Raw genomic sequence first — 20,372 nt, forward strand, 5'->3', positions numbered from 1 at the left:
TTTCAGTCTCCCAAGTTCTAGCTGTGTGAATGAGGCATCTGTTCCAATGTCAGCAGGGTGGCAAATGCCAGCTATTTTGGAGGGGGACAGGAAAAAACAGGTAATAAGCAACTGGGCAGAGCACTTGCTGTGGTCACTGCAGTGTGTAGGTATGCAAACCAGATGCCTTGGTGGCTAAAGCAGAAGTACTGGGTCTAGTTCCCTACTCAGCTTCAACACCACTGTGCATGACTGTGAGAAACCCCCAATGCTTCATGAAACAGGGATTACAGACTTCCTTTCTTTGCCTTGTTTGAGGAGGGGCAGATCTAAGGCTCACCAAAAGTCAGTGGAAATGCCAACTTAAACAAGCTTTGCAGCAGGCCTCTGGACTGCACAGGCTGTCTTGTAACACGTGAATGCATATGGCCTAATAGGACTGCTGTCTCGTTCAAGGCTGTCAGCTTTCCCATCCAGACGAAGTGGCAGTCTCCTCCCCATGCCAAATCTACCCAGCAGATTCTCCCGACCCTCCTGCCTGCCTGTGCTGCTGCTCTCTCTGCCTCTTTCAGTTGTTTGGCATGACTACTTTTAGCTGTAGGGTGGTTTATCTTCCCTTGCAAAGCTTATTTTGTATTTTGCGCTCTCAGTGGTTGCTCCAGGGTTCTGACAGAAGTCTGAACCCAGGGCTTGTCTTCCTACCTACACTTGTTAGGTAATGCTCTGCTGTACATAAAAGCCCCAAAGCTGCTCAGGCTGTACCCTGTGTCATTCTCTGTATAAACTGGGGCAGGCACAGAATAGTCAGGACATGCTGTAGGCTTGAAGAAGGGGTAAAGGAAGTATTTTTAAAGTGATTAAAGAAATGGCCAGCTCCACTCCAGTGGATGTTGCTGTTAAGGGTGTGCAGAGGGCTGGTGTGGGAGCTAAAATGTCAAAAACATTTGTCATTCTTTCTCTAGGTGACTGCCTTACAGCCCTGCATTACCTCTGTTTCTTCCAGCTATGCCTGGGAAAAGAGGTCTGTCTACCAAGTCAGGCAGTAGACTCCGCAGTGCAAACACAGTGCTTGTCATGTTGCCATGCTGCCCACACCCTACGGCTTGCTTTGCAAACAGGTGGAGCCAGTACCTGCTGCTGCATCCCTAGTGCAGTGAGGAGGTGAGAGGGAGGGGACAATATTGCATGTCTCCAATTGGCTGCCTGTTCATCTTTTTGCTGGGGCCCCCTTTCCACAGATCTTCTTTACCTGCAGATGTGTCTTCATCAGGGAAGTGTTCGGAGAACTCACAGGCTTCTTTCCTCTGACACAGGGATGGACGCAGAGGGAAACAGGTAGTGTCTTTAAGGAGATAGGATGCTTGGATCAACTCAGCAAGTGACGCTAGGGAGATTTAGAGAGAAACGTGTACAGTGCTGTGGCCTAAGCCGGTTATACCAGCTACAATGCAGAAACAAATGGCTTCTATGAAGAAGGAGAATGATGCAGGGCTACAAATCTCTGCCTCAGGCTTGCTGGTGAATTCCAGGGAGTGACAGAGCAAAGGGGGTGGCAGAGCTGAAAGAGCAAGGGGAAGACGTGTGTAGCATTTAGCATTAGGAAGAGGCATTCGTAGTTTTTCAGCCAGGTACATACAGTGAGGGTGGTGTAAGGCATAGAGACTGTAGGGGAGACATAAGAGGACAGGAGGTGGAACCATGTGGAAGCAGAGGTATGCTTGTGTGAAGAAATTATGTTGGCTGGGGCATCTGAGGGAAAGATTTGGAGGACCTGCCCCACAGAAAACATTCTCATTTCTTCTCAGTTTCCAAGCATTTTTGTGATCCTTCAGTTTTCTTGCTTTGCATACAGCATCCTCTGCAGGCTGGTGGTCAGTGCTGGCAGCTCTAGGAGATGGGGACAGCAATTTGCAAATGGAGGAATTTATTCTTCAGTTCTGTTAAGCTGGCCTGCCTTTAGAGGCTGTGGCTGACAGATGCTCATATAAGGAGGTGGGAATAACAGCTAACAGCTGGGTATCTGTTTTAAGCCCCCTTTCCTCCCTTCCAGCCCCAAGGCAGTGGGTCCCTGGTGGGAACCTTGCTGAGTTTCACCCCACTCTGGCTGGGAAACACTTTTCCAGATGCTGCCTAAGGCTCCCAGGAGAGGGCATCGTGCTCCATGAGATGTGAGAAGAGACGGGGGTCTTCAGGGCTTCCTGCTGGGCTGAAAGTCTTGGAGGGGGGTGTGGGGAATTGGCATTTTTGCTACAGGTAACAACAATTTGGGTTTCTGGACTGCAACCTTGCAGTTATGTGGCGAGGCTGACCTTGCTGGGATACCACTGGGAGCGGGTGAGGAGGTCAGTGGCCAATACCTTCGTCTTTGCTCTCCAGAGCGGCAAATTATAATAGAGTGCTCTGCCCCATGCTCTGATGGCCAGCTCCCAGCCATTAGCACCTTTGTGCTCTGGCCCCAGGAGACATCACGGGAGGGTGCAAGATGCTCCTGGAGGGGCTCAGCTGGCAGCTGGGCCCTGGTGCTCTGTGGAGACAGGGCCTGGAGTGCTTTCCCTGCACAGGTGGGCAGCAGGCTGTGCCCAGCATGCTGGGCAGTCAGGCCATTCCACCCTCCTCTGTTCTTCAGTGGGGAGGTGAAGGAGGAGGTGATGCTGACTGTTCTCCCTCTCTGCACGTGTCACGTGTTGCTATGATAACAATGGAGTTTTAGTTTAGTTGGTTCAGGTAGCTTTGTGGCAGCCAGACCTGAGTGAAGAGGATACACCAGACCTTCCACAGAAGGTGCAGAAGTGCTCACAGCTGGAGAAGGCAAACACCGCTCTTTTTACATCCCTTGGGTAGTCTGCTGCACTAAGGTCAGTGCTTCAGCTTTCCAGAACACGCTGTTCCTCCTTGTTGTTTCAGTAGCTTCTGTAAAGTCCTGTCTTTGTGATGGTCCGCCTGTGAGGCCCTCAGGTTGTAATACAGCTAGCTTGTGTGTGTGTGAGCATCCCACCAAACAGCCGCTCAGGTCTCCTGGTCCATCACAGGAATGCATCTCTGATCTTAATCAGCCAAGGTAAATAAGCACTGTGCTGCCTGTGTCCTGGGTTGGTCTGAACCTGGCCTGCATCTGGCATGCATGAGGCTAGAGGGCTGCAGACTTCTCACCTTCAAATCCTGGGTGCTGGACTGAGTGAGAGCAGAGTGCCCTGCCTGAAATCCTGCAGTCAGTGGAAAAGTTTTGAGCATATGTGCGTGCAAGTGTTGAATTCCTGTGCAAATCGGACTGCTTGCCAGGCTAGGGGAGAGCCACCTGCAGTGCCTGTGGAGTGTGTGGTGTGCTTTCCAGATTTCTACAGACATTTCTACAGACACACTATTGATAGTACAACTGGGCAGGGTGGGAGATCGAGATGCTGAACAGGCAGGGAGTGAGAAGCTTGATGCCACCCCACCATGCTGAGAGTTTCCCTTTGCCCTTGCTCAGGGGTTGCTGATGGTCCCTTTGCTGCTGTGCACAAGAAATAAGAAACTGAACCAGGGCTTTCTGGCAAAGTGAGTCCTCTTCCATTCTTAAAGCAACCCAGAAAACCTTCCTTCCTAATTGGGATTATTTCTAGATCTCATTTTCTCTAGAGAGTTGACACTTATTAACAGATAATCCATGTCAGCAAGGAAAATTAATGATTAATTGTTTCCTTTCAATTAGGCCCCCTGTCCTCTATCTTGCAGAGTTTGCTAATAAATATATTATCTTTCTGGCAGTCCAAAATAAACGGTTGTCCTCATGTGGGAGCTGGTGCAGAATCCAAGGCTGTACTTATCTTTCCCAGTGATAGGAGGCCTGGAGATGGGAGTCATTGTGAAGGAATAGATAAAATTGTCATTCACTTCTTTGGCCACGGACAGGTGAGAGGGAATTGTAGTAACTAAGGCAAGGAAGAAATGGGTGGTCTGATTTCTACATTTTGTGACAATGTGGAGAGCAAGGCAGAACTGCTAACTGTAGGACCTTTCCTTTTTTTTTTTTTTTTTTTTGAGATCATAAAAACTCCCTGGAATTTTGGCCACAACATGTATTCCATGGTATTTGGACAGGGAGGTAATTTCTCCTAAACGCATGGAAAGAAAAGATTATAGGGTGCTTGCCAAACAGTCTCAGGGTTAATGGGACTGCCTCTTAAATGTCAGTTACGGTCTAACGTGCCTGCTGCATTAATGATTTACAGGAATAGCAGCACACGTGTGTGTTTGAGCTTTCATTGTGAGAGTGGCTGTGGTGTCTGTGAGAGTCAGATGATTCCAAAGCTGTGTTACAACCCCAAAAAACCTTCTTTTTACTTCAGCTGTCTGGCAGTCACCACGAAGGGCACTCCAATTACATTAGTAAAGGACTGTGAATTTTAGAGTTTTTTATTGGTGAGTTCACAGATGCATTTCTGTGGACTGTGTACCTAACAGTGGGGTGATTGAAATTGTTGATGTGCTTTTGTGCTTGATATTCATGCCCTAAATAGCTTTGGCCAGTTCTCCTTCAGCTCACTGAAATGCTGATGGTGCTTGGACAGCAAATACTGCTAAGAAGAGGTGGTACAGGCAAGAGGGGAGTCATTCAACCTCTTGAAAGGACTCCTTTACAAAAGAGGGCAGACCAGTGTCTAGCTTCTCCCCAAGAGGATCTTCCTGCTCTGCTGGGGCACGTGCTGTTTCTGGCAATCTGTTCTAACTCTGTGGCCATCCTCCTCAGCTGGGACAGGGAGGTATGCAGAGAACCCAATCCTGCTTACCCTTAGAGTCATGTGAATTTCTTGTATGTTTTAACCTTACTTTCTAGAGGCTGCAGACGGGCTCTGGGATTCCTTTGTTCATAAACAGACCTACTGTGCAGATTAGCCATCCAGTACCACGTTCCAGAAATACTTGCTAAGAAACTTCCTTGCGGTGTTTTGTAAGCCCAGTGTGCTTGCTAACTTGTGAGGGCTCCTCCTCTGTGCTAGAACTACCCTCACCAAAAAGGAGGATTAGCTGGCTTTTTGCAGTTAACCAGTCAATATTTACTCTTCCAGGCAAGATGTTAAAATGCTGTTGCTCTCTCATTTTGGTATTTGTTTCTCCTGTCTTGCTGGAATATTGCCCCAAAGTCTCCCACACTGGCAGCTCTTGTTTGTATAGCGATGACATGTGGGCGTTCATAAAAGACAAGGTTGTGAGAGCCTTCCGATGATTGCCAGGTCATGTTCTCATTTTATTTTCTGAGTGCGGAGAGTGTTTCAGCCCATCTGCTTCAAGAAAGGCTAGAGTTTGGGAAGAGAAAGCCACAGGATCATTTATTCAATCCAAGGTGAAATCTTGCTTCCACTAAAATCCATGAGAAAACTCCTGTTGACTTCAGTGGAGTTCATTTGCATCCTCTGTTATCAGGACAGGCATCCCAGATCTGGTTTTGGCAATTCCCACCTCCCCAGTTTCTTGTCTGCTCTTTTGTTCTGTATCACTGCATCCTGGGGCTGCAGCCCTAGTGTTCCCCTGCACCTCCAAGGCACCACCCTGAAAATGATGACTGAACACATGATAAAAAGTGAGACACTGTCACCCTGGTGAGAATGAGGGGTCATCCTCCTGTGTCAGGGGCATCAGGAAAGTCCTGTCTCCTCTGTCCTCCAGTATAGTGATGCTGGAATGTGGGTGGCTTGTCCCTGTGGCCTTTTGCTGAGTTCAGTTCAGCCGAGGCAAGAGCTGTGAAGATAGTTCCACCTTAGACTGATAGAAATTAAGCTGGCACTCCGTTTCCATCTCCCCCTCACCCTAAGAATTATAGCATGGTTTTGATCTGTAGTCTTAGCATGATTTGGTAATTGCTAGATGAAAGGATACATGGCATTGAAAGGATGTACAGCTTGCATATGGTGATAAGTCTCAATCTAAAGCTCTGAACAACAGGTCCATAATTCTTCTGCACTGACCTGTTCTTGGCAGGATACTGGGGCATTCATCTTCAAAACCACAGGGTGCACATGTTTTAAAATTACATTTATTAAAGCTGTTTGTGTGTTAACACTCTCCTAATGAAAGGGAAGGAGTCTTCGGACTTTCAGATAACCATGAGCCGTCCTGGTATAGAAGGGGAACAGAGATGCCCTAAATTAAGAAAAACTCCTTTGAAGGTATCTGAACAGATCAGTACAGACAGATTTCCACTCTGATACCATTTTTCAGGCAGTTGGCATGTAAGTCAGCTCCCATACGGAAAACATAAATCAAGTTAGTGAAGTGTTGCACTGGTAGTTTTCTGAGGCAGAGTGGTTATGAAAGTTCTGGAATAGCCAGCTCACAGCATGCACCAGGGGGCTCGGTTCTGGCTGCATTTTTCTATGCCATTAAGTCCTTTGCATGTGTACTGGCCTCTGGTGGTGACAGTCCACACTTGCATTACTTACTTGCAGGGTAAAGGTAACAAGGATGCCCTCTAGCAATAGATTTCTTGGGAGTCCTGATAGACCACCTTGGCCAAAGCCCTGTCTTAATAGATTTTTTTATGTGTGCACCACTTGGGTATAGCTCGTGTGTAACATTAGCTGGAGCTTTGTCACTGCAAGTCCTTGGTCTAGCAGTCCTGTCTTTATTTTCAATTATTGTGACACTTAATTTCCTTATTACTGCAATTTCCTATAATCCCCAATCATTTTTTTAGGAGAGGAATTACATTTGCTGCCCCACCTTTCAGTGCGCTTGCTGTTGCCTTTCTGGTTCACTAACAAGAAGCTTGAAGATCTTCACTATGCAAATTATTTGGTTTGTCGAAGTTTTTTGGTTCCAGTAAGGAACTTTTGTCCTCCTCTAGTAGGGGAAGGCAGCATGGTCTTTGATTGCATTCTGCAACTTAGCCAAGTGAAATCTATCTTTATGCCCTTGGAGCATCTCCTCCTGGCACTGCTGCAGTCTAAGGGGACAAATCAGCTCAAGTCACTGCTAGCATTGCAGTAGCTACAAAGATGCTCAGGAGATGGGAGCATCTTTCTTATGAGGAAAGGCTGAGAGACCTAAGTTTGTTCAGCCTGGAGAAGAGAAGACTGAGGGGGGAACTTACCAATGCTTATAAATAGCTAAAGGGCAGGTGTCAAGAGGATGGGGCCAACTCTTTTCAGTGGTGCCCAACGACAGGCCAAGGGGCAATGGGCACAAGTTGGAACAGAGGAAGTTCTAGCTGTGTATGAGGAAACACTTCTTTACTTTCAGGGTGACAGAGCAGTGGCACAGGCTGCGCAGAGAGGCTGTGGAGTCTCCTTCTCTGGAAATACTCAAAACCTGCCTGGACATGGTCCTGTGTGCCCCCTGCTTGAGATGTGCCTGCTCAAGCGGGGGCGTTGGATGAGATAATCCCTTCCAACCCCTACCATTCTGTGATTCTGTGTAAAGCTCTGTGTGCAGGAGAGCTCCACATTGGTTTGAAGGGTGATTTACGCTAGTTTATCTTTGTTTAAAAGTCCAGGTAGACAAGACTGGAAAGAGTTTTAGTGAGAGAGGAAGAGCCTGCCCCAGACATTCTTGAAACTATATCTCATTGGTGTGCTTTACGTTTGTGTTGGTGGCTAGGTACAAGCCCCTGGCTTGTGATTAAAGGCAGTAAACTCAGGTCTAGAGTTTAAGATACAACTTTCCTCCTATGATACTGGTTTTAAGTGTATGTCCACACCATCATCTCCCATCTGTCTGAATGTACAGCAGCAATGGCATTCTTCCTTGTGATTGAGTATGAAAGCCTTATCTGAGACGTTTCTGCCTCCCTGATCATTGCAGCTCCAGTGGACTCCTCAGAACGTCCTCTACAAAGTCACTGCAGTGCATCAGTCACCTCCCATTCTGTCCTCCAAACTCCACCCCCCAGCTGCAGTCTCTGGTATCAGAGAGTGAGGTCAAGAGAGCTGTGCCTTAGTTCTGTGTCTCTGTTGGGCTAACAGTTCTGGGATGGCCCTGCCTCAGAACTGTGAAAGTAGAAATCATCCATTAAAAAAAGGTGTTCACTTGCTGGTACCTTTTGATATCAGTTCGATTAATCTCTTCTGGTGGAACTTATTTGCTCAGTTCATACCAATTTTAGTTACTTTCTGTTCTTTGCACTTTTAACTATTTTGAGAAGTTTATTCAAAATCAGTTTCATAAATTCGTACCCCTCACTGATGGATTCAAAAGTACAAGCCACACAGGGTAAAAGAGTGGGGAGAATAAATCCTAGGAAGCCTTGAACTGAGCCCTATAAACTGTGTGGAAAATCATGGAACCATTTCAGGTACTATTTATACCCTTGCAGGGGAGGGAGGGGATTAAAACCCATCCAGCCCCAAAGACAGGTTGTCATGGTTTTGTCTTTCAGTAATGCAACTGGGAATATGTTTCTGTAAACCTGTCAGAGTATTAAAGCCCCAGTTAGACTGAATTTGAAGAACACGATGAGGGCACTCTGCAGCAGTTGTGGGGCAAAGTGAAACAGGCATTGTTCGTGCAGCTGTGGACTATATAGTTCTGCTCTTGCACAACTTCTGTTGCTTTGACTGCTTTATTCCAGAGAGCTTATATACTACAGCACTGGGAGCAATTTCACAACCTAGAAAATAAGCCTCTAATGCTTGCTTCCCTCCAGCTTCCCTAGCAACATGGGGCAGATTAGTTTGGTTGGAGGGAAATGGATTCTCTGGCTCTTACAGGTGTATAGTGTTAAGAAATGCTGTGGCATGTTTTTCTTGAAGGCAGACTTTTTGATGGTTACATTCCTTTGACCGATGATAATTTTAAAAGCTTGAGTGGAATTTTTCAGGTGATTCTAGGTTGACTTGGTGTGTGATTAATGAGCAATTATGAGTAGATATAAATAATAGTGGATTTAAGTATGTATAGAAGTTATAATTAAAAACTCTGTTATAATATTTATTAATATTTAATTATAGATGACAGAGGTTGCTATATAATTCTGTAGCACTTGACTGATATTCCTGGGGAGGGAGCAGCTCCTCTGTTTAATTACAGCAGTGTTTAGGGAGTAAAACCCTGCCCAGATCACCATTGGTCTCAGCGGCTGGAGCTGAGTTACCATGCTCATGGAAGGAGGTGCTATGCACTCTGAGTAACATGTCAGACCTGGTCCTAAATGAAACATGGTGTCTTCAAAAGTGCAACAAGACAGTAAAGGTGGAGTGATGGGTAGAGGCGATCAGTAAGAATCTGGTTAGTCAATGCAGAAAATCTTTCATGTGACGGGTGCTTTATTCAGGCTGTGTGAATTCAGGTTGCTTGTTCTCTTACCTCTAGGTGGAGGGAAGAGCTCCAGATTTTCTAACCCTGTTATATTGCTCATTTCACATGACGGGAAGGGTGGGTTTTGCAGTTAAACCTGTGTCTTTGAGCCTCAAGTTTCAGCACAGGCTCTCCAGGGACAGATCAACTTCTCCCTACAAGGGAGCTAGGCTCCCAAACACCACCCGAAAAGCTTCTTTAGAGCTCTTTGTAATAATGCATCTGGCTTGGGACCAGCTCCTGAATTCAGCAGAGATTATGGTTGTGTTATTGTTGTTGGAGTTTTGTTGTTGTTTTACTGGAGCAATAACTAGTATCAAATGGCAGCCTTTTTGGTCAGGAAAGTAGAGCAAACAGACTCCCTGTTTGAAGTAAACGCTGATATATTCGGTACTCACAGTCCACAAAGTTAACACAGAAAATGTGTTGCTGGGCCCCATCAGATGTTCTCCTGGCTTGTAAAAGTTCAGCTTTTTATAGTAAAAAAATTACATTCTGAATGGTTAGGCAAGCAAGCAAGGGAGAGTGTATGACTTGTGTGTTTTCCCCCTTCCCTTGCAAAGCAGCTGCCAAAATTTGATTTAAATGTTGATGCATGCATTTATAAGAAACCATGAGCTCATTCCTTGGGAATCTAATGGCATGAAGGACCAGACCGAACCAGCCAAAATGTGATTTCCATGGTGCCCTGTTAACAATGGGCCAGACCCAGAGCTCACTGAAGGTTTTCTGATTGCTCCAGTGCAACCTCCCTTAGATGTATCTCTAAGGGAGTCCCAGGAGATGCTTAAAGTCTTATTGGTAAGAGAAATGTAAAAGGTGATAATTTTATTATTATTATTATGGAAACATGAGGAAGTCTTGTTGGGTGGATGCTCAAGTCTTGTATTCTCTCAGGGAAAACTATTTGGGAAAGTCCTAGCTTGGAAGAGGTCTCTGCAGGTTTTGCACACAACAGTAGGCTGATGTAAACCTCTCACCTTTGACCTGCTTGCACATGTAGAAGGGACATCAGCTCTATCTCCACTAGGTTTTCTACCTGCTTTGAAAGATACTTCTTGGAATGAGAAATTAATGTCAGTGAAAGACAGCCCCCCCATACAGGTAGTATTGCAGTACAGAAAAGGCAGCAAAAGAGCAGGAAGGAGGCTAATTGTGAGGGCAGGGAGGAACCATGTCTGAGGTCCCGCCAAAGGAGTAGTGGTGGCAGGGCTTGGAAAGCTGCCTTCTGTTCATAACCATGGCCATTGCAGCACTGAAACTCAGCTGTGGTAGCGCAGATGTCCGCTCAGTTCAAGTGCTTTGATTTTGGTGGAATATCAGGGTTTTTTATGCAAGCTCTTTGGTTTTGTATGAGAGGTGCCTCAGAAAACTGCCCTCGCATCCCACCACCTACTGTGCGTGAGAAGGGAAATGTTTACCTGAATCCCTGCTATAGGACTCTTTACCTGTCTCTGAGACAGCCACTAAGTGAAAACTGTGAACACCCCTGTACTCATTTTACCTCAGCTCTCTTGTTCTGCCCTTTGGTTTATCGAGCAACAGTAAAGACAAAATGTTTTTATGCTCCTTCCTTTCCAGGAAAGGGACAAAATTGCAAGTGCACTCGAAACGTCCCACTTCAGTCTTTCAGGCATGACTATATTGACTCCAGCAACTCCCCTGTAGGCAAGTCAATGCTTTTAGACCACTGCAGAGAGGGAGCAGTTGTACACCAAGCTAAAGGTGTTGTCTGTACACCCATGAAAAGTTGAAGTTACAGGATAATTCCCAAGTGAGCCATTCAACATTAGGTACCACAGCTTTCCAGAAATCCCCAGAAAGTGATTTGCCCTACAGCTAGCAGCAGTTTCTCTCTGTTGGGAACTGACAAATTCATCCTTCAAGTCCTCAGGTACAGGCCAACAGAACTGTATCATTGTTTCAGAGCCAGTATGGCAAAGCATGTGTTTCTCCCTGCTTTTACCTAACATTGACCTTACTTTGTGAATAAATGGGGGGATGGGTGGACCTTCTCCAGGGAGACCCTCAGAAATATGTAGCCAAGCCAGATTAAAGTGCCAGGCAGCAGTGGTGAATATGTGACTCTGCCAAATTTACTGTCTCACTTGTTGGGTATTTTTGCCCAACCTTGGAAATAACCTTGGAAATACCCTTGGTGCCTGGAGCTAAGCTTGTCAGTAGTGACTAGGGCCTAATCCTCACAATCTGGTTAGAAAAGTTGGATTGTTCCTACTTATATTTTTAAACCTACTCAGGACTGGTGTTGAATTTTTGGATATTTTTGTTTTGTTATAAAATAGGGAGTGTTACTTTCTGTTTTTTTTTTTTTTAAAAAAAAAACACTTTACTGAGAATTTCTATCTTTTGAGACTGCCAACTTTGTAGTATGGCCTCCAAAATTCTCTCTGACAGAACAGATCCCTCCCAGCAAACTTTGTAGCCTTGCCTGCCTTGTGACTGAGACCTACTTCAAAAACAGGCAGAAGGGCACTACTGAAAACAACATGCAGCAGCTGATCCTGGCTCCAAATACCCTGGGTGCTTGAACTGCCTGTTGGCAGCAGGAGATCAGGTGCTACTGGCCATCAGCTGCCTCTCCTCTTAAGAAACATTTTGGCTATTTTTCTTTCTGTTTAGGTACAGCCTGAATTGGCTTGCTAGCCCATTAACCCCTCACATGGTGTCGTTACTCCAGAAAAAGCACTATTGTTTCTAGAGAGCTAGAGGAGTGTGTTCTGCACTATTGTGTGAAACCCAGCATAACCCAGATAATGGGGTCCTTGCTTGTTATGGGAAGGCCTTTGCATAGGAACAGTGCCTGTGAGGGCAACATCCTGACTTTTTTCTATTTTATGAACCAAACCCTAGATGCTGGCATCACACACTGAAGGATGCTCTCCACAGACAAGGGCATTTGGTAATAAGAAAGAGCTTTTTAGGTGTGTTATGTTGCCTCTTCCTGGAGCTTTCCTTTGTGCTTGCTAAAACTGATGTTTGGATCACGTCAGCCTCACCCCAGTGACTTTTGCACGAAGAACACCACTAGGACATGTCAATTGGTGCAGGCATGTGGCAGCCAGACCACGTATAGCCTGCAAAGCATGATACCCTGCCTGTCTGGGCAGGTAGGCAGCACAGCCCTCAGCCTTCATTCTGTGCTTCTGGAGCACCTGTGCCAGCCTGGCTGCTGCTAACAAGCCCTGATGGCCACCACCTGGGTGGCACTGAAAGCACTCAAGAAGTTTCTTCTTAGCTGAGTTGGATGTAAGCAGACTATGTGGTGACTGTGTGTTCTATGGGTTTGCTGATAGCTGGAGGCATGGAAGTAAGACAGGGGGGCGGGGGGGGAGGGCTGATTGAGGGATGGAGGTGTGTTGGGGGGGGCACGGTTGACTGAGGGATGGAGGTGCATTGGGAGGGGGAAGCTTTCTGGTTGGAGGTGGTGTGGGGAGGGCAGCTGAAGTGTGGCTGAAGGCTCCAAGGGCACAGGAAGGTGCTCTGCTGATTGAAGCAGGTTGCTGCCTGACAGGATCGAGGGCTGATCTGTTGGTGGGACAGTGAGACCTGTATCTTAGGCTGCAGGGAGCCTTGGTTATTCTGAGTCTGTGTAGAGTGTGTGCTGTGTGAGATGTGGCTGTGCTTGGCAAAAAAGAGAGTGGCTGCACAGTACCACTGATTCCCTGTAACTGCAACCTGTGATGCTGGTGCTGTGTTTCTGTATCCTGTTTGTAACATGTCTTTGTTGGGCACTGTATAGACTGCAGAGTCCCTGTCCTGAGTGGGTTTTAGTCTTTCCCAGGAGCTGGTTCCTGGAAACCTGTAGTAAGATACCAATAGGTACTGCTGTCTGTTCAGGGAAAGTAGGATGCCCTTGTGTATGTAGATGATTTGATTTCAAAGGTGAGGCTTGCTGTGGAAAAGTGGCCACTAAGTGTAGGTCTTGGTTACGAAGTGAAATGTGTAGTTGTTTCCCTTTACTGCTTTATAACTGACTGTCTCTGAGCTGCTCAGTGACTACAGGAGGTCTCTTGGCCTGTAAAGTAGGTTTCCCCCATCCCCCAGTGACCCAGCTTGGAACAATGGAGGCCACACAGCACAAAGAGTGCTGTAAGAAAGCTGCCAGAAGCTGATGCTGCTTTTCCCTCCGAGTTTTTCCAGGCTTATTTTTAGGCAGTTTACAATTAATTCTTTTTTTTTTCTGGGGGTGGGGAAATGCCATTGTGGCTTCGAATAACTGTTGATATAAAAAAAATCAGCCCTTTTAAAGACTGGTATTCTGGGACAAATACCCCAGAGAAAGACAAAAATTTGGGTATGTCATGCCAGGGCTCTAGGCAACATGTTCAAAATAAAGCAAAAATGCATGGGTATTTCTTGCACTTTGTACTTTTTACTCAGCCTCCAGTTCTGAGCCAAGGATAATACATGTGCAAGCTGCTTATGAACCCTTGTTTTGTTGTTGTTTTTGTGTGTGTTTTTATCTTAATGAAATCATGTCATCTGAGCAGGTCAGAAGAGAGTTGTCAGGGCTTCTTGGAGCTCAAGAAGTGCTTGCCCAGGGAGTAAACTGTCTCTGTAGGCTCTTTGAAGTATTTCATTTGTCTTGTCATTTTAACTGCTTCTGCTGAAACCAAGTGAATGGCACTCAGAGCGTTTGCTTTCCAAGACTCTCTTCCTCTATGGAGTATAAAATACACCAGTTAATTGTCATTCATCAATATTTAGGCTAAATAGTTCTGGGGAACTGAGAAGCATCTTCTCTTTTTAGACTGGCAGTACTGAGTCAGAGCGCTGGCTTCTCTTCAAATATGTGATTACTTTAAATAAACATTAATAAAACAAAGTGAAGTGCTTGGGGCCGCAAGAGTGTCTTTGGAGCTAGAGATTAAAGGCTTGGGTTAAACTGGAACGGCAAAAAGGTTAAGGCCATGTGGTTCTAGGAGAAGGTGAGGGTCTGCTTATTTAACTGGAGCTTGGTATCAGAGTGGGTATGTGGCAACCTATTAATAAGGGGAAAAATAACCTTCTGGCTTCATGGTGTTTCGGTTGGGTTTTGCTTGCCCTCCCTCTTGTTAGAGGCTTTCTGGGGAAACAAAATGTGTTTTGACTTTCCACAGACAATGCCGTAAACATACAGGGTTAACTTACTGCTCAGCTTGGTAGGAGCTTCAGTGCCGAGTATAGCTCCTCCTTCAGGGTAGTGCAGTCTGTCAGACAGGTCCAGGGTGCTTGGTTCAGGAGTGCACAGCTAGTGTTGGTTTGACTTGGCCTAACCCAGTCCACAAGGCAGGCTTGTCTGGAGACATTGGATGGGTTTGGCTCTGTCAGAGGGTGAGGGCCTGGATACTACAGCATCATCTTGCAGCCGGTGGGGTGTGTGCTCGCAGAGACCCTTGGTTCTCTGCTGTGTCTGTTACAAAAGGGTGATTTACCTTGTGGCTAGAGATGGGGAATCCTGAGTTGATATGCCTTGTAGCAGTAAGCCTCATTGCTGAGGTCTGTGTGCGGGTGTGCTGCCTGTGGGCCTGTTTTTGTAAGGTTTAGAGTAGGATGTACAGAGTGTGCCTCTAAGCCCGCTGCTTGTGCTGAGCGGTAACTATTTGCTGCTGGGCATAAGGCTGTCTGATTTGTGACTGAGGCTCAAATTGCTGCCGGACCAGGACTCCTAGTATAGAACTGCTGGGTTTTGGGGTTTTTGTGTGTGCGTGCTTTTGTTGTTGTTGTTTGGTAACAGCAAACCAAATTGGGAAATTTGGCGGCTATTTCTATTTCTGTCAGCAGCTCTGCAAATTCTCTCTGGCTTGCTGCTGTTCTAGCCATCTTCCTGGGGAAGAGCTTGCTCACAGTGCATGAAAAAAGTTACGGTACTTCAGAACCTTCCTTAGCTTTCTGTGCTAAATTGCCCTAAACTTTTGACAAGTAGGATGGCCTAGACAGATGTGTTGACATGGCAACCGCTCCAAGGAAACACTTGTGAAGAAAGGAGAGCAGCTGGTCTTTGGTCATGACAAGGTACTGCAAGCAGGAAGCTGCAGCCACTGCCCTGGCAATGCCCCCAGATCTTGCTGTCAGTGCCCTGATTAGTGTGAATAATTTATATGTCTCTCTAACAGCCTTTAATGGAGCCGCAGTGATGTAAGCAGTGCTAACAGGACTCAACCACTAATTTGCTGCATTAATAATAATGTCCTCCTGCTTTTGCTCACAGCAAGTATATCCAGGGAAGGAGGTTAGAGCCAGGTTTTCTACGTGGTGGTGCCAGTTGTTGTTCCCCTCTTCATTCCAGACAGACTGATACCCTTGGAGCTTACAGTCTGCAAGGCTGGGAACCTGGGGTGGGAGTGCATGCCTGAACCCTGACAGGCAGGAGTGTTGGCTTTAGCTCCTTTCCTGCCTGCTCTGAAGGCAGCAGACCCAGCTTGCTGGAGAAACAGTGTGGCCTAGTGGATAGTGTGCTGGGCTGGGCTTTGGGAGATGCTGTGCACTTGTGTTTCAGCTTTGGCACTGTTTTTTGGGGGGTGGGGGTTGGGGGCGTGGGAATCTGCCTTTATAGGAATTTGAAGAACTATTTGCCTGCAGTATTTGCCGTTACTGTACATACAATTTTCTGGGTGCTGTGGTCTGAGACCCTGACAGCTTTTGTTGGTGAGCACTGCTGTGTAGATCGCCATTGGTTGCTGTGACTCCCTCGTGCAGACCATGCTTGGTGTGCTGGCTTGTTGAAGGAGAGGACCCCAAGTCTTGTGGAGCCATAAGAAGCAGCTCTACTGCCTTTGTGGACATGTAAGCTCCTGATTCCCCCAGATCAGTAGTGAAGTGGCCTGACTAAGATCTAAGCTGCTAACTGCAAACAGAACGGCTTGTCCTGGAATAGGGAAAGGTTGCCTATGCTGTCTTCTGAGAGGTTTTGCTATTTGGCAGCCGTGTATCCCAGTACCCAGTACACCCAATATACTGAGCAATGGTGCTGTATACTGTGCTTTCAAAGAAAGAGAGAACCCTGAGCCCCAAGCAGCTCAGTGTATTTATTTTCTTCTTGTGGGGTGGTGGTCCTGGAGAGTATTTACTTGATCTGATGTAGCATTTTCTATGCAAGCAGACACCTGGGCTTCCCAGACTGCTTTGCAGCACAGTGTGCTCAGCAGCCTCTGTGGAGAGGGTAATGCATACCCAGGTGATTTCAGTACATGGTATTATTTACCCTATTGACGTCAGCAGCTGCACACTCTTGGCTTCTCTCCGCTATAGAAGCCTGCAGGAGACAAGCTGCTGAGAGTTTAACTCCCTAAATGTTCTTAACCTTTCCAGAACTCGGCATATAATTCTCAGCTAAGTAAATGTCCATTTGTGAGTATTTTGGGAGCAAACCTCCTATTAGCTTTCTGTGTGCAACTCATTTTGCTCCTATTCTGCAAACCAGCACCATGTGGACTCTTATGAAAACACTGTACCCTTTATTTACTGATAAGTCAGTTCAGCAGGGACTGTTATGTAAAACCATATTATGGCATTTTCCTTGCAGAAAATTACTGCATTTCAGTACCTTTTTGAGCAAAGAGATCTATTCTCAAGCCACCATATTTAAACTCTTTCCAAACGCTGAGTGACAGCTCTATGGGAAATTGAGCCTTCCCATTAGGGATATTGTATTGAACCCTTGCTGGAAAGCCCTGGAAAAATGGACAGATAGAACTTCTGAAATAAACTGGAAAGATAAGATATGGTGTATTAGTTTCCTTTCCATGAATAGCCTTTGACTGATATCAATGCTTGTAGATAAACAAAGAGAAATCAGTGTGTCTCACAGCATAATTCCATTTTCTTTTTAGCAGCAGGTTGGGCTTAGACAGTGTTTTGGGCATCCTCCTGTTGTCTCATGGTGCTGCTGTTCTGTGCTCCAGTCTCAGCTTTGATTAAAAAGTGTGGCTCCGGCACTTTGGGTTAGAAAAAGCTGCTTTGGTGTGAGCTGAGCGTAACTGTACCAAGACAAAGCTGTCTGCCTGGGTTTGCAGACAGTTTCTGAAACAAGCCACTGTGAGCCATGTACTGAATGGCCCCTCTCACCTCTGTAGCTCTGTGAGACCAGGTGTGAGGTGACAAAGGTTTCTGTTGCACACTCCTGCAGTCTTTGGCTGGTGGGAGAGGGAAGAGCCCCACACATAGGCTCTGTTGTTTAGAAACAGTTGCAGATAATATTTTTGTTGCAATATAGCAAACCACAGTGCAAGTTCTTATAGGAGGGGAAGGTGATTTTATTTTAAAACGAGCCTGACTTGAATTGCTTACACCCTTGTACTTGCAGCCTGTGAGCATGTTGCCATGATGTGTATATATCTATGCAGTCTGGGATTTCCTACAGTGATGCTGAGGACAGGGATGGTGCCTTAGGGCATCCTGCTTGTGTCTCTGTGGTTATTTTTGGATTGGTGGTGATGTGAGGGTTTTGGATATGCCTTTTGACCCGCTTAGGAGCTGACAGGGTTCAGTTTTTCCTCAATCTTTACCTGCTTCCTGGCCCCCACCCCATGATTAATTTCTCATCCTTTGAAATATTTGTTGGTTTTCTAACATCAAACAGCAAAACTATGTCATATGTTAACTTGTGCATAGTAAATAACTGGCACTGAATGGTATTTTCTGTTGCTTAAACTGTAGGTTTGATTTTCCTCTAGGGGCCATCTCTTTTAAATAAGAGGATACTGTGAGCTAGACGTCTCTTCCCTGGTTTCAGTTTCCACTGTTTTGGGATTTTACGCTCAGAATAACCTAAAATTTCTTAATCTGTCTGGATGTCCATGCTCTGCTATAATTACTAATTTTCAGTGACTGAGAATTAGAATAGCCTGTCCAAATCAGGTTGATACCATGTTTAGTCCACACAGAGTATATTCCTTTAGACTTGGAAACCTTAGTGACACAGTGTTAATATCTAGATCTTGAGGTGTAAGTGATTGCAAATGCTTTGCAATCACCTTCTATAATCCTTAAAGCAGTGCAGGCAGAAACATTAATTATTTTGCAATTGCCATTAACAGTAAGAGGCATATCCATCCCCACTGAGAGAGAGAGAGCGAGCTTCCCTTGATTGGTGAAGCTTTCAAATTGGATCATCTTTTTTTTTTTTTTTTTTTCCTTTCCTTCCCCCATGTTTTTACCTCCCTGCTGATTGTCCTGCTCCAGTTTTTTTTCCCTTGTGTCTTCCTTTACCTGTGACATTTGTATTAAAAAGGGAGGCTCATCTGTTTATATTTACCAAAGGGCCTTCCCATTTAGCCTGTAGATTGTAGGTTGTGTCGGTGTCAATTTCAAACACACAAGTGTCTCCTACTTCTCACATATGAATACTGTAAAGCTCTGTAACCCTTCTGAAAAAGGAATTGCTACCAGGCAGTATTAATTGCTGTGGGCTATTTTTGTCCACTTATGTGTAAAATGTACTTGTAAGTGTGCACAAAATGTACTTGTAAGTGTGCACACAGTCTGACAGCCTGCTGGGGTGGCACAGGGAGGTGTCTTGTCTTTGTCTTGCCTCCTTTGCTGCACATTTCAATTTTGGATCCAATCTCTTGGCATCTGTTTCTACCTATGCTGCTCCACACTACTACTTAACTTGTCTTTTTCCAGTTATCATGTTAAATGTTATGACGTTAGTTTATCAATTCCTCTTTTTCCTGTCTGCCTTGGTCCTGTTGTTTCTGTTGTGCCAAAATCACAACCATTATGAGTTGCTCCACATGCTCCAGACTGGCTGCTGCTTTAGCACCTCAATTTGCCTTATTTCTCTATTGATTTTTGCGCCTCTTATTCCTTGGAGGTTTTGTGTGCCTAATTCATAGTTGATTTCCTGCAAGATTCACCCAAATAGCAGCTTCTTTTAATCATATTTAAGATGAGGTTTCTGTCATCTGACCTCCACTCCAAACGCGCAATATGATATTCCCATCAGAAAATTATCTGAATCAGCAAAAGTCACAACGCTTTTGTTGTCTTAACTTGCAATTCTCTACACTTGGTTGATCTGCTTGGCCATGTTCCATGTATTCTGTCCCTGTCACAGGTCAGGGCTACAGAATTTATGCACGATTTTCCAGTTTTGCACTTTAAATGCCCAGTAGTGGAGGGGGAATTAATTTCTGCTGTAATTTTATATTCTTAAAATCTTCAGTTTTATGCGTAGTCTGTTCTTATAAATGATTAAATAGTCATGTTCTACTCCCTCATTAGAAATTGCACCAATTAAGAGATTGTTCTACCCCCTGCTTGTCATATAGCATTGCATTCACTCAAATCGTCTGTAGTTGCAGCTAAGTATACTTGCAACTCTCATCTTACATTGCATGCCATGCTTCAGTATTTGTGAAATCTGATTATCATCAGTCTCTTGCTGTTGTGCCTTTTTGTTTCATCTCTCTGCTTCTGAGAATATTCTCTTCAGTGTCATGACCCTTTTAGGAGGGCATGCCATTAAAGACACAAAGATGATGCCCTTTCTCTCCATTTACTTTTATAAAGTAAAGATTCTAGAGTTACTTTGTGTCTGCATAGAACAGTGTTTACTAGAGTATGCCTCACTTTGAGATAGGTTTGCGTGTCTGAAGCCACTTTTGTGGTCCAGTGAGCAAGTCCTCCTCTTGGATCAGCTCCTTCAGAAACATCTTCAAAGAACATTTAGAGAGGTTACCCACTCTGTCCACCTTGTGGATAAATTACCTGAATCCTTGCCCTTTTTTTTTGTTTTTGTTGTGTGAACGTGACCTTAGTCGAGCCTTTTCAGATCTACTATAGTTTCCAAAATGCAGCCCTCTGCCTTTCAGGATTTGCATATCTAACTTGACTGCCAATTCTTTATTTAAGCAGTTCCAATTTAAGTAGATTCACTTGCTGTTTGATGTGGTCATTAATTGCAAAAGTAATGCAAAATACTTTTTTGTAAGTAATGCAGCCCTCTGCCCATCAGCTCCATTCTTATTTGGAAGTAACAGCCATTAGGGTAAGACTGGCTGGTTGGTTGGTGTGTTTTTCTTAAATATCTGAAAACAGCCATAGCATAAAGCCTAGCATATGTGTTCCTTTTTGTGTTGTCCAGCAATTAAGTCTATACAAATTCAGCCTTCACCTTG

General features: G+C 45.3%; 1 long non-coding RNA gene across 4 annotated transcripts in view; it reads left to right on the top strand.

The window, feature by feature from the left end:
• Nucleotides 1–1,203: 1,203 nt before the first annotated feature.
• LOC142067631 (uncharacterized) overlaps nucleotides 1,204–20,372 on the top strand; it is a 52,310-nt gene continuing 33,141 nt past the window's right edge. For 3 of the 4 annotated variants that reach the window (XR_012664110.1, XR_012664112.1, XR_012664113.1), the window contains exon 1: nucleotides 1,545–2,834. This is a non-coding gene — a long non-coding RNA (uncharacterized LOC142067631). Of the gene's footprint in view, nucleotides 1,315–1,544; nucleotides 2,835–20,372 lie in introns of those variants that run through there. The other variant, XR_012664111.1, reaches the window with a different exon arrangement.

Source organism: Phalacrocorax aristotelis, chromosome 22, assembly GCF_949628215.1.
Source record: "Phalacrocorax aristotelis chromosome 22, bGulAri2.1, whole genome shotgun sequence".
Lineage (NCBI taxonomy): Eukaryota > Metazoa > Chordata > Aves > Suliformes > Phalacrocoracidae > Phalacrocorax > Phalacrocorax aristotelis.